This window comes from Dipodomys spectabilis, unplaced genomic scaffold, assembly GCF_019054845.1.
Source record: "Dipodomys spectabilis isolate Male_0828 unplaced genomic scaffold, ASM1905484v1 ptg000434l, whole genome shotgun sequence".
In the NCBI taxonomy this organism is placed as follows: domain Eukaryota; kingdom Metazoa; phylum Chordata; class Mammalia; order Rodentia; family Heteromyidae; genus Dipodomys; species Dipodomys spectabilis.
Genome location: NW_024871111.1, coordinates 512,470 through 524,792, shown reverse-complemented (window position 1 = coordinate 524,792; position 12,323 = coordinate 512,470). Strand labels below are relative to the sequence as shown.

The window sequence follows — 12,323 nt, the reverse complement described above, 5'->3', positions numbered from 1 at the left end:
TTCTCCATAGAAATTCTGTAGTTGCCACTTCATGTTATCTTCCTTCCTTAAAGCTTGCTTTAAAACCCTCTGGGTGGATATTGGCTGAACTGATTGGTAATCTTCTCCAGGAAATGAAGCTGATTTTAGAAGGCTGATGGTGTAGTAAATAAAGGAATGATGAGAATGAGCACAGATATTGTCACAAAATGAGCAGACCTCCATTATATAATTTGCAAATATCTTTAGTAAGACTTAATTTTTATGCTGTAGTAGGAGCATCTATACAATGCTGAGAATTAGAATTCTACACAATATACAATGAGAATTGGAATTCTACAAAATATGAAACATTGTTAGGTAAGGGTTGTTCAAGGATGTAATCTTAGCTAGGTAAGAGATTGAGATCTGAAGATTACAGTGTGAAGACAGCCTGGAGTAGGAACGATCATTCGATACTTAATTCCAATTAGCCACCAAGGGAAATGGATTTCTAGGTCAAATGGTATGTAGAGCACTGGCCTTCAACATAAAAGCACCATCCAGGCCCTGAGTTTAAGCCCTGGGATCAACAGAAACAAAAACACAAAATACAACATAGAGTTGATATTTTATAATGAAGCATACTCTAATGTACTCTTCAGTGTTAGAAAGACTAAACTTCTGTGTTACCTTTATAACCTAGCACAATAAGTGTTATTGTTCATTTATTAAGCAGGAAGGCTTACTCAGATTTAGAACTTTGAAGGTTTCAGTGTATGTTCAGTTGGTTTTATTGATTTTGGGGCCTGTGACAAGACAATGTCAAGGTGGGGAGTATGTCAAAGAGAAATGTTTTGACCTAGAATGATTAGAAGATAAAAGAAGAAAGTAGATGAGAATCTAGTTCTCATGTGTTTCACTCTAAAAAATTTAATCTCCAGAAGAACTATTCAGGTATTCTCCACAGTCTGGGAGGAAATAGAAAGTCATTTTTCTTTAACACGTAGGTCTTTCTGGGGCATTCTAAAACCAAATGGCCATAACTTCACCATTGATAATGACTTGTCCAGGGGTTGCAGCAACTAGATATTTCTATAAATTCTAATCAGATCTCAGTAGACTAAATATTTTATGGAATTCCTATTAAAATATTTTCTTGCAGTCTTCATACAACATATGTGTTTATCTGTGTGTTTGTATGTGTGTATGAATAAACGAATACAACAATGTAGAGGATAAAAGTATTAGTATGGCCTTTTGTTTTTCTTCTCAAACCATGAAAGCCTGCCACAATCCCAATCAAATCCCATCCAAGATTAAAACATCAATGCTGTCCCAAAAGTTTTTCATGCAAACCCTAGTACATCCACCTCATTTAAGATGGCCATGGTATATGAGCATTTAAAGTCTTATAATTATATTGTCATCAAGGAAACAATGTACAATATTTCTTTTAAAAATACCTAGATTTTAGAACACTTATCCAGAAAATTAAAGGAAATAATTATGGTATTAATTTAAATATTTAGTCACGTAAATGGGTATTCTATATCCACAGAGGCCTATTAAACCACATGATTGAAAACCTCATCTATTACCAACTTCCATGAAGACAGTTCTTGCTGAAAATAAACGAGATGTGGTAAACAAATAAAAATGTATGCCACTAACAAATGCTGCTGTTCTAAAGCATGGAAGTGACAGAGAAATTAATGCCTGTGAACAGCAGGTTCTAAATAGTGGAATGTGATTACACCCTAAGTAGAAAAATCCACACATATTTCAGGTTTTGTTCGTTGTTGACATTTATGAGATATATTTTGGAAAGCACAATGAATGAAAGCACGTTGTTTGTAAAACTTTGCTGGCTGATAGAAACTTATTGAAATGTATCAAATGAGAAGACTGACAATATGGTGGATAAGATGTGGTATGCAGCTTTAAATACAGACTGAAGCAAACCAAAGAATTGGAATTATTTTTTTCCTTAACAAATACTTTCTGGGTATATTGAGCTATACAGTATAATGATGAAATAATCATGTCTGTGGAAAAGTAAGGAAAAAACACTGTCACCTTTTGAATTTCTTTTTAAAGTGAATCTTAAATGAGAAAGATGAAGAAAATTTAAATGCGTTAATAAAATATTATCAAGTATTAGTTTAATTTTTGATTAAAAGTTAAAACAAACTGACAGACTATTAGTCCTGGAACATGTTTTCTTTTGTTCTTGTTTTTTTTGGGGGGTATATATATTTTTTTCAGAAAGGCATCCTTGTCTTAACCATTTCCCATAAAATTTATGCTGTCATAGGATCAGAGGTTTTTTTTTGCCTAAATTAAGATAATAGCAGGCTCATTTTATGCCAACACAATATATAAACACCAATGACATTTTTCACTGAACAACCACTCATAAAAAATCATAAAATAATAAAGTGAAAATCCATGTCAATATTTTTGTCGGTCATGGGGCTTAAATTCTGGGCCTGGGAATTGTCCATCAGTTCTTCAGCTCAATGCTACCACAGTACCACTTGGGCCACAGTGCCATTTCTTGTTTTTAGGTGGTTTATTGGAGATAAGAATCTCACAGACTTTTCTGCTCAGGCTGGCTTTGAACCACGATCCTCAGATCTCAGAATCCTGAGTAGCTAGGATTACAGTCACCAAAGCTCAAATCCAAGTCAATTTTTTAAAAAGCAAGCTTATTGAAACTTCTGGCTTTTTCCAATAAACAATCTTATTTTTTCAGTATTAGTTTATAACTATGAGTTACTTTTAGATGTAACTGTGAATTTTTTAATAGAATCAAATATAATTCTTACCATTACTCTGTATTTCACAAAAATCCACTGTAATGGATTTTCACCAAAGTCAATTATTACATACTATCTCACACACTACTGTTATTACATTCTGTATTGCATATAGTGTGAAGTGAAAATAATTTCGACAATTTCATATAAATTTTAGGTGCTATTTTAACATTACAAATTCACATCTGTGGTTTTAACTAAGGAAAAAATTTAGAGTTAAAAATAAAATATGAATGGGAAGGGATGGGAAGGGGAAACAAAGGAGGAGGCTACAATGCTTGATAAGAAATGTACTCATAATCTTGCCCATGTAATTGCAACCTCTCTGTAGAGTATTTTCACAATAAAAAAAAGAAATGCAAAAAAAAACAAATATGAATGTTTCGTGTGTCCCAATTAAACCAAAAATTCTGAGTTCATCCACATGAAATTATTTTCTTTCCACTAAACAATTTGAAGTATTACCATTGAAAATAGTTAGGCAAGAGGAGGCAAAATTCAAATCACGTCAAACAACGTCTGTTATTTTGCTAATCCCTCCACTAAGAAGATCTCCCTATTCCCAGTTGTCACAAAAATTGAAGTATCTCTTAGAATTCTATTTGGAAAACTTCTATATCATTGATTCTTTTTGTATTTTCTATTATATGAAACAAAATATAGACACAAAACAATTGAAATAAAATACACACATATGTTGAAGCCATCACAGCTGGAAAACAACCAACAAATTGGAACTTCACCAGGAACAAAAAGATATTGTGCCCACTTTATTTTTTTAAGTACAAAACCTTCAAATACATGTTAATTTGAGTAGAACTATAAAGATAACTGTCTCTCAGAAATAAGGTTGTGCTAATTTGTAATTAAATTCATCTGGATGAACCTAATATAGCAAGTCCCTTGAATGAATCAAATTGTTTAAAACAAATGTAACTGTATGTGAAGCAAGATCTGTACATATTTAAAAGAAAAATTGCTACAGTATCAAATCACAAAAATCATGACATACTTAAAAATTTCAGAAATGCAATTAGAGCAGTGTACATGAAGTACATAATTTAAAACTACTCCAAATTACAGTGCTTTTAGAAGACTGAATATGTGTTATCTAAAGGAAAAATCAGCACATTATATAAATGAAATTAAAAATCTCATGAAAAGAGAGAATTGAAAATAATATTTTAATAAATGGTGGTCAAAATCTAGTACTGACAAAATTGCATACCTATTTAGTTAGATTCAAAAAAGACCCAAGTTACTCAAGCTGATTTAAAACTTTGGCAAAATAGTAGAATACAACTGTAACATTATTATGGATGTTGACTCTGGCATGGAATTAATTTCCTCTTTAATCTGACAAATTAATATATCAAAGAACATAACTTCTCCAACTAAATATCAGACCTAACTAAACATACAACCAGAAAACTCATCATGCAAGCCATATTGCAGCTGGGGTAAAAGAAAAATCAGTCATACTGATTCTCTATTTATTTTAAACGTTGTTTTTTTTTTTATAAATTATTTCCTTTATCTTGCATTTTTCAAACATTGTGTTAAATGCTGTATATCTTGGTAACTAAATTTGGATGCCTCCTTAAATTTTGAGTAAAATATCTCACTTTAGTTCCTAACCCATGAAATGAGGTTGTTTGAAAACAAATGTTAATAACCACTGTTTATAATACACAAGATCTCACAAGCATGATTTCAGGAAGCATAGGTTAACATTTTGATATTGTGGTCACGTGACTGATGAGGTCTATCTGTTTGAGTATAGTTGTACATAGATTCCTCAGCCTAAATTTAGCCACTGTTAAAAAATGTTTATATCTCTATCTTTCACCCATCAGAGATGAAACCTGAGTATAAAGTCTAAGGAAAATGATAAGGTAAGAATTTAGCTTTTCTGGATATAAAGTAAACAAAAATGCAGCATAAACTAACTCATTGTTTTAAAGTCAACCTATGTCTCTAAAACATGTTAACAAATTCCCTACAATGTGTAGCATTCTCAAGAAGGGAATCGGGAATGTGAGAAGAGGACTAAGCAAGTATTGTTTTCAAATATACATAATTTGGGTTTACCTCTTTTTTTCGTTAGAGGCATTTTTGATAAAACTGTTTGAATAATTGATTTCCTGTTCAGGTATAATATATCCTAGTTGCATATACCAAACTACATTCAGAAAATGGCATATAGTAATTAAGTAAAGACAACTTATTCAATAAATAGCAAAAAGTATATACCTACAGGGTAATATTTGAACAGTGCATTGGAATTATTCTAATACAATAATTAGTTTAAAAATTTCATATTGACATTAATTAACTAGAGTATCTTTATGCTAATTGGACAAGATTGTCTTTCTAAATGAGCAAAACTTATTTCTCCTTTTACTTTATCAGGGAAATATGTGAACAAAAAATGGAAAATAACATATAACTGTACAACTCCAATGCATTTTTTACTTTTTATTAGCAAATGTTAATTTCACAAAGTATTTTATTGTGTTATACACATACATCCATATAATGTAGCTTGCTAAATTTTTTCCTTTTATAAATTTCATTGTCCTATTTTTATACTTATGTTTTATTATGTCATTATACTAACCTAGGAAATATTTGAACATATTTACTCGACAATGTTTCTCTTCATTTCCTCTCTTACATTTTTTTCCAAATTTAATCAGTTTCCATCTTTTACACCTGGGTCATTCATTTTTCTTTCTTGGACTAGAGTCTGCATATGAAAAATCTAGTATTTGTTTTTCACAATAAGACTTATTGCTTTAATATGAAGGTTTCCAGTTCTATCTATTTTCTTGAAGATGATATGATTTCACTATTCTTTGTGGCTAAATAGTATATCATTGTGTATATATGTATATATGTATATATATTACACTTTCTTTCTTCAATGAGTGATTAAGAAACATGTAGGTTAATTCTGTAGTTACTCATATTTTTTATGTGGGAGAAGGAAAGGTGGAAATAATGATGTTTGGAATGAGAAACATGCTCTTTAAGCAGACACTCTTGTATTTAAAACATCTTCTTAGCTGCTCTTTCATCAGTATTATATAATGCATTGAATTAAAAAAATAAAATTTAATTACATTGGCAAAGGTGTTCTTTTTCAGTATCTATATTACTTTTTACTACAGTGTTACATTTAGTATGTCATGTGAGTATGGGGATGTATGTGAGCATGAAAATCTAGGCATGTTTGTATATGTAGTTGACTCGAAAGAAGCTGAATTTTTGTGAGATACAGGATTCAAATAAAAATTTGAGACCTGTAAGTTGCTAAATTGATATATCTGTCCAGTTTGTGGAGTGTGATTTCAAGATCACATTTTGGTAGGTTTCATACCAAGTAAGTAGATGTTTCTAATCAAAAATCATAAGGAATAAAACAACAACTCTGTTTCATAATCATTCAGTCTTAGTACTTCAGACATTGTATTAATTGGAAAAAAATAATTGAAAGTATGATGGGTCAGTAGTTAGCCTTTAGTCACTACATTTTCCCCAAAAACTTCAGATGTACTCTTTTGATATTAATTACAAATATATTTATCAACATACAGATATAATATGAGCTTATATATGTAAATATATGTATATATTATAAATATGTCAATTATTTAGTTATATTTTACATGTACATCATAAATATTGATTTATATATAAACGTAATTTATCTCATCATATATACATATCTACATATATACATTTTTCCTTTTTTTTGGTCAGTCCTGGGGCTTGAAATCTGGGCTTGGGTGCTGTCCCTGTACTCTTCAGCTCAATGTAAGAACTCTACTGCTGGAGACATAGCGCCACTTCCAGTTTTCTGGTGGTTTACTGGAGAGAAATATTTCATGGAATTTCCTGTCTGGGCAGGCATTAAACTATGATCCTCAGATCTCAGCCTCCTGAGTAGCTAAGGTTATAGGCATGAGCCATGGGCGCACGGTTAAATTTATATATCTGAGATTTGTTAGTGGAACAAAGGGTACAGAAACTATTATTCTTATCAGGAAAGGACTTCACACTGACAGGTATCATTACAAGAAGAAATACGATAAATATTCACAGTGGCACAAAAATCCCTTAGATGCCTTGCAAGACAGCATGTTTTTCCATTCACTGCATGTGGTTTGAGCGGATTGCAACCCAAGTGAATGTAGAAGATATTGGACCCTAACAAAACTGACAATTGCATAAACCCAGTCCTCTATGACAGATTTAACAAGGCCTATCTTGGAGATTCTTGTTAGGGACATGATAAAAAATTTATAGTTTAGTTGTGATTACAGAACAGTTTTACACCTGTCACTAAGCCATTACCTTTATTTAACACAGTCCCTTTTTCTCTAACTTATATTTTCTTGGCTCAGGAAACTGTTTTTTGCTTGTGAAAACCTGGCTGTTTACAATATAGAAATGGGTTTTTCATCCTTTTGAAATTATTGTCTGTATAGTGTTCTATGAGATGAGCTTCCTATGATATTCTATATCATAGGAATAAATTACTCTGATTCAAACTTGGACAACAGCTAGCTTGTTCTCTCTCCTAGGAAACCATCTGTATAGACTTTTTACATGTAAACAGACCCTCATTTACTTACAAAAGTCTGTCAGTGAGTCAAACCTAACTCACCCAAGTGAGGTGAATTCCTCTCTCATGCTTCTTTTACATTAAAAATGGCAAGAACTGTTCAACAATGCATATACTTTTTAATGTGAAGTGTGACTCCTATTTTCCATAATGTGAATCAAGGAGAGGAATCAGTTTAAGATGTGAAAGAGCCTTTCTAAGAGTTTTGGACCTTGAAAATTGTCCTGGGTATTCATTTTTGGAAAAATATTCCTTTTCAAAGACAAAGGACTCTTTTTTTTTATATTGTGCAGGTACTGGGATTTGAACTCCTGGCCTTGAGCTCTACCTGGGCTTTAATTCTCTATGTTTAATCTATAGACCTGAGCCACACTTTCACTTCTTCCTTTTACCAAGAGTGGAGAAAAGAATCTCCTAGGTTTATCTACTTGGAATAGCTTCGAATTGCAATTATCAAATTTGAAACGGTTCCAAGCATTCCGTCTAAGGCATATTCAACAACTAGTGAAACTTGTGTTGGCTATAATTATGTATCTTTCTCTATGTGTGCACGTTTACATGTGTATATGTATGTGTGTATTTGTGTGTATGCTAACGTGCAAGTGAACCTACATAAAGGCATATACACACATATATGCATATATAAATGAATATACAAATACAAATATATGTGCATATATATGTATATCAGATGTTCAGTGATTTAATCTATAGTTCCTAGCACATTGTCATTCTCACAAAATGTACATGATAAATTGCTCTGCAGATCTGTGATCTATTATGGATATCCTTTGTACTCACATCCCCCATTAGTTTTTGACCATCCCTGTGAACAACTTCGGTCTACTTTCCATAGGATAGCTTTTTTTTCATTACAGGTAGTTACTAACTGATAATAGAAAAAAGGTTGCTTGTAAAAGAAAAAAATTCTTGATTATAGCCATTCTACCTGGGGTGAGGTGATATCTCAATGTTGCTTTGATTTGCATTACTTTTATGGCTAGAGAGGTTGAGCATTTATTCATGTGACTATTGGCCATCCTTCTTTCATCTTCAGAGAAGTTTCTCTGTAAGTTTTTAGCCCACTTATTTATTGGGTAGTTGTTTCTTTGAAGATTTGTTGTTGGGGGATTTAATTTGTTGATATCCAGGTAGACTTTAGATATGAGACCCTTGTCTGTTGTATGGTTAGTGAAGATTTTCTTCCAATCCGAGGACATTCTATTGATCTTGCTAGCTATGTCCTTTGCCATGCAGAAGCTCTGCAATTTCATGCAATCCCATTTGCCCAAATTTTCTTTGATTTGTTGTGTTTCTGGGACTCTATTAAGGAAATTTTGGCTTGTGCCAAGGAGACCTAGGGTTTCTCCTTTTCCATCCTGTAATGTTTTCAGAGTGTCTGATTTGACTCCAAGGTATTTGATCAATTTGGAGTTGATTCTGGTGCAGAGTGATATATAAGGATCTAACTATTTTTCTGCAAGTAGTTAACCAATTTTTCCAGCACCATCTACTGAAGAGGCTGTTAGATGTTGGAGGAGATGTGGACAGAAGGGAACCTTACTGCATTGTTGGTGGGAGAGTAACCTTGTTCAACCATGTTGAAAAGCAGTATGGAGGTTCCTCAAAAGACTCTACATAGATCTCCCCTATGACCCAGCAATCCCACTTTTGGGCGTTTCACCAAATGATCACAAATAAGACCACACTAAAGCTACCAGCACAACTATGTTTATTGCAGCATTATTTACCATAGCTAAGACATGAAACCAACCCAGATGCCCCTCAGTAGATAAATGGATCAAGAGAATGTGGTATATACACACAATGGAATTCTATGCCTCCATCAGAAAAAAATGACATTGCCCCATTTGTTAGGAAATGGAAAGGCTAGGAAAAAATTCTATTAAGTGAAGTAAGCCAAGCCCAAAGAAACATAGGTTTCATGGTTAACCTTATTTGCAACAACTAGTATATGTCTGAGTCAAGCAGAAAAGGTCAGATAGGTTGATGTCAGGGACATGAACCCTAAGATATGTATTCAAATGTTTTTAATGCGATTTTTTCTAACAGATTTAAAGATTATTTCTTTGTTGCTTTGTATGTCCCTCCCCCACGGTATAACCCCTGCTTTCACTGTATTTGATGTTGGTATAATTTGTAGGGGGGGGTGGGAAATAACAATAAGTTTAAATAAGGATACGGGTGGACCCATTGCAACACTAATATGTACAAGTACTTATGTCGAAAAACGAACTTTACTACTTTGGTTGGGGGGAGTATTTGATATGGGGGACAAGGAGGATTGGAAGTTCTGGGAAGGAGAAACAAAGGAGGACGCTACAATGCTTGATAAGAAATGTACTCATTATCTTGTCCATGTATTTACAACCCCTCTGTACAGTATTTTCACAATAAAAAAGAAAAAATAATAAAAAGAAAAAAATTTTTAAAAATATATAAAATAATCTTGTAGAAGATTAAAAAAATAAAAGAAAAATAATTTTAGGTCACAGGTTAAAGTATCTTATCCCATTCCAATGATTCCTATGAGATAAAATTTATAGTAGAAGTAAAAGTGAAAAGGAACTCCTACATATGTTATTTTACCATTTAGAATGGCAAAGAATAATATCATGTCACTGTCATAACTCTTAAAGAATGCAAGGTTAACCGATGGTTGCTTTCATATTCCCACAAAACCAGTAGATCCTGAAGCATAATAGTAGCCCAGCAGAAATTCTAAGTAGCAGACATGGGGCATGGAAGAGAAAGAGAGGAAATGAGACAGAGTGAAAGAGAGAGAGAAATATCATAATATTGAAAGTGAATAATAGATAAACAGGAGCTGCATGAGAATATTCATACTGCTATCTTTAGACTCTAATGTGTACATTTGCAGGTATTTGATATTTGTAATCCATCAACATGAAATATAAAGTTATGTTGATAAAAATAAAAGTGACTCAGAAGAAATTATAAATGCAAAAACGATCTTCACAGCAGCAAACTCTCAGAGATATTTCATGACTTTGAAAAGGATAAAGTGGCTGAAGTTACTATAAATTTAGAAGTACAACAATTCACAAAAATAGAAAAAGATATTTATATATTTCCTTATATAACCCAAAGCAAAAGGAAAATGTTGTTTAGATGATTTTTTTAAAAACACAGTCTCTCAAGTGCTAAGAAGTTGGCTCAGTGGTAGAGTGCTTGCCTTTCATGCATGAGGCCCTGGGTTTGATTCCTCAGCACCACATAAGTAGAAAATGATGGAAATGGTGCTGTGCCTCAAGTGTTAGCGCTAGCCTTGCCTGAGGAACAGCACTCAGGTCCCAGAGTTGAAGCCCCATGACCAACAAAGTCAAAATAAAACAAAACAAAACAAAACACAGTCTCTCACATTTGTGGCCTCAACTCTGTAATACTGTTGCTTCAACCTAGGGCTAAGATTTTAGTTGTGGACATGTATCAACTCTCCTGATTCAGACTCTACTTGATCATTTTTTAATAAATATTTTGTTCTTAATTTTCCTAGTTGTAAATTCACATGCACCTATAAAAAAATGGTTTGACCACCCCAGTAACCTTCTCAAAGTACCTCCTAATGATGACTAACAAAAAGTTGTATTATATAACAAGAAGTAAAACAATGCTACAAAGAAAACCAATAATTAAATAATGATTAATAAAATAAAAAACAAAACAATTACCAGTGTTTTTAGTATTTGAAGTGCACTACATATTAGATTTTACTATTTTCTCATATTCCTGTACATTTTAAACCGCCTAAGATTATGATGTTCAACAAGATTTTTATAGGCTATGAATAGTCTTCAAAGTTACACACTAAGGTTATTATTTATGGCTCATCTCAATATTTGTTTATGGCTTATATCATCTCTTGTTCCTCGCTAAAATATAAAGTAAGGAATCCCTAAATTTTAACAAGAACTGTGTAGTTAGCAAGTCTTAACCCTTCATTCTGCTTCTTTTCACAAAGACTTTGCAACTTCTCATTAACAAAATTTCTATAAATTCTGAAATGTACATACTTAGTACTATATGTCTGCTAACATAAATCTTAAATACATTATAGAAAATTTGATACCTGCCAAACAGTCCTAATTTTGGCATATTTAAGCAAATTCCTAAAATTAAATAGATATAAAACACTAAAATTTTTAACAACCCTTAACACTTGCTGCTGTGTTCATTATGACATGTGCCTTGTATAGAACAATTGAATTATTTCCCCTACACATCTCTTGAACCGCAAATATCTGGAATTATTTTGTTTTTGACATGTCCATCTTGACATTATTCTTAAATGTGTGCTTATGTAAGAAGTACATGGTTCTAAAATTTCAAAATTCTTCTAAACTTACTTTTTGTTGAATTGCCTAGTTTAAGAAAATCAATTACACTTTATATATAAAAAATATTCTGTGCTCAATTCAGCATCACATAAACTAACATTGTAATGATACTGAGAAGATTAGCATGGCCCCTGTGCAAGGATGACAGGCAAATTCCTGAAGCATTCCATAGTTTTACAACAATAGATGCTGGAGGGGATGTGGACAGAAGCGAACCTTACTGCATTCTTGGTGGGAGTGTAAACTTTTTCAACCATTTTGGAAATTAGTATGGAGGTTCCTCAAATGACTCCACATAAATCTCCCCTATGATCCACAAATCCCACTTTGGGGCATTTACCCAAATGATCACAAACAAGACCATACTAAAACTATCAGCACAACTACTACAATTATTGCAGCATTATTTAAGATAACTAAGATATGGAACCAACCCCGATGCTCCTCAGCAGAAGAATGGATCAAGAGGATGTGGTTTATATAAACAATGGAATTCTATGCCTCCATCAGAAAGAATGGCATCACCCAATTTGT

The 12,323-nt window shown here is 32.6% G+C and overlaps 1 non-coding gene across 1 annotated transcript; it reads left to right on the top strand.

Annotated features, from left to right (window-relative positions):
* Positions 1-11,858: 11,858 nt before the first annotated feature.
* LOC122097779 lies at positions 11,859-11,965 on the top strand. Its single transcript, XR_006145586.1, has one exon. It is a non-coding gene; the product is annotated as a U6 spliceosomal RNA (small nuclear RNA).
* The last annotated feature ends 358 nt before the right edge of the window (positions 11,966-12,323 follow it).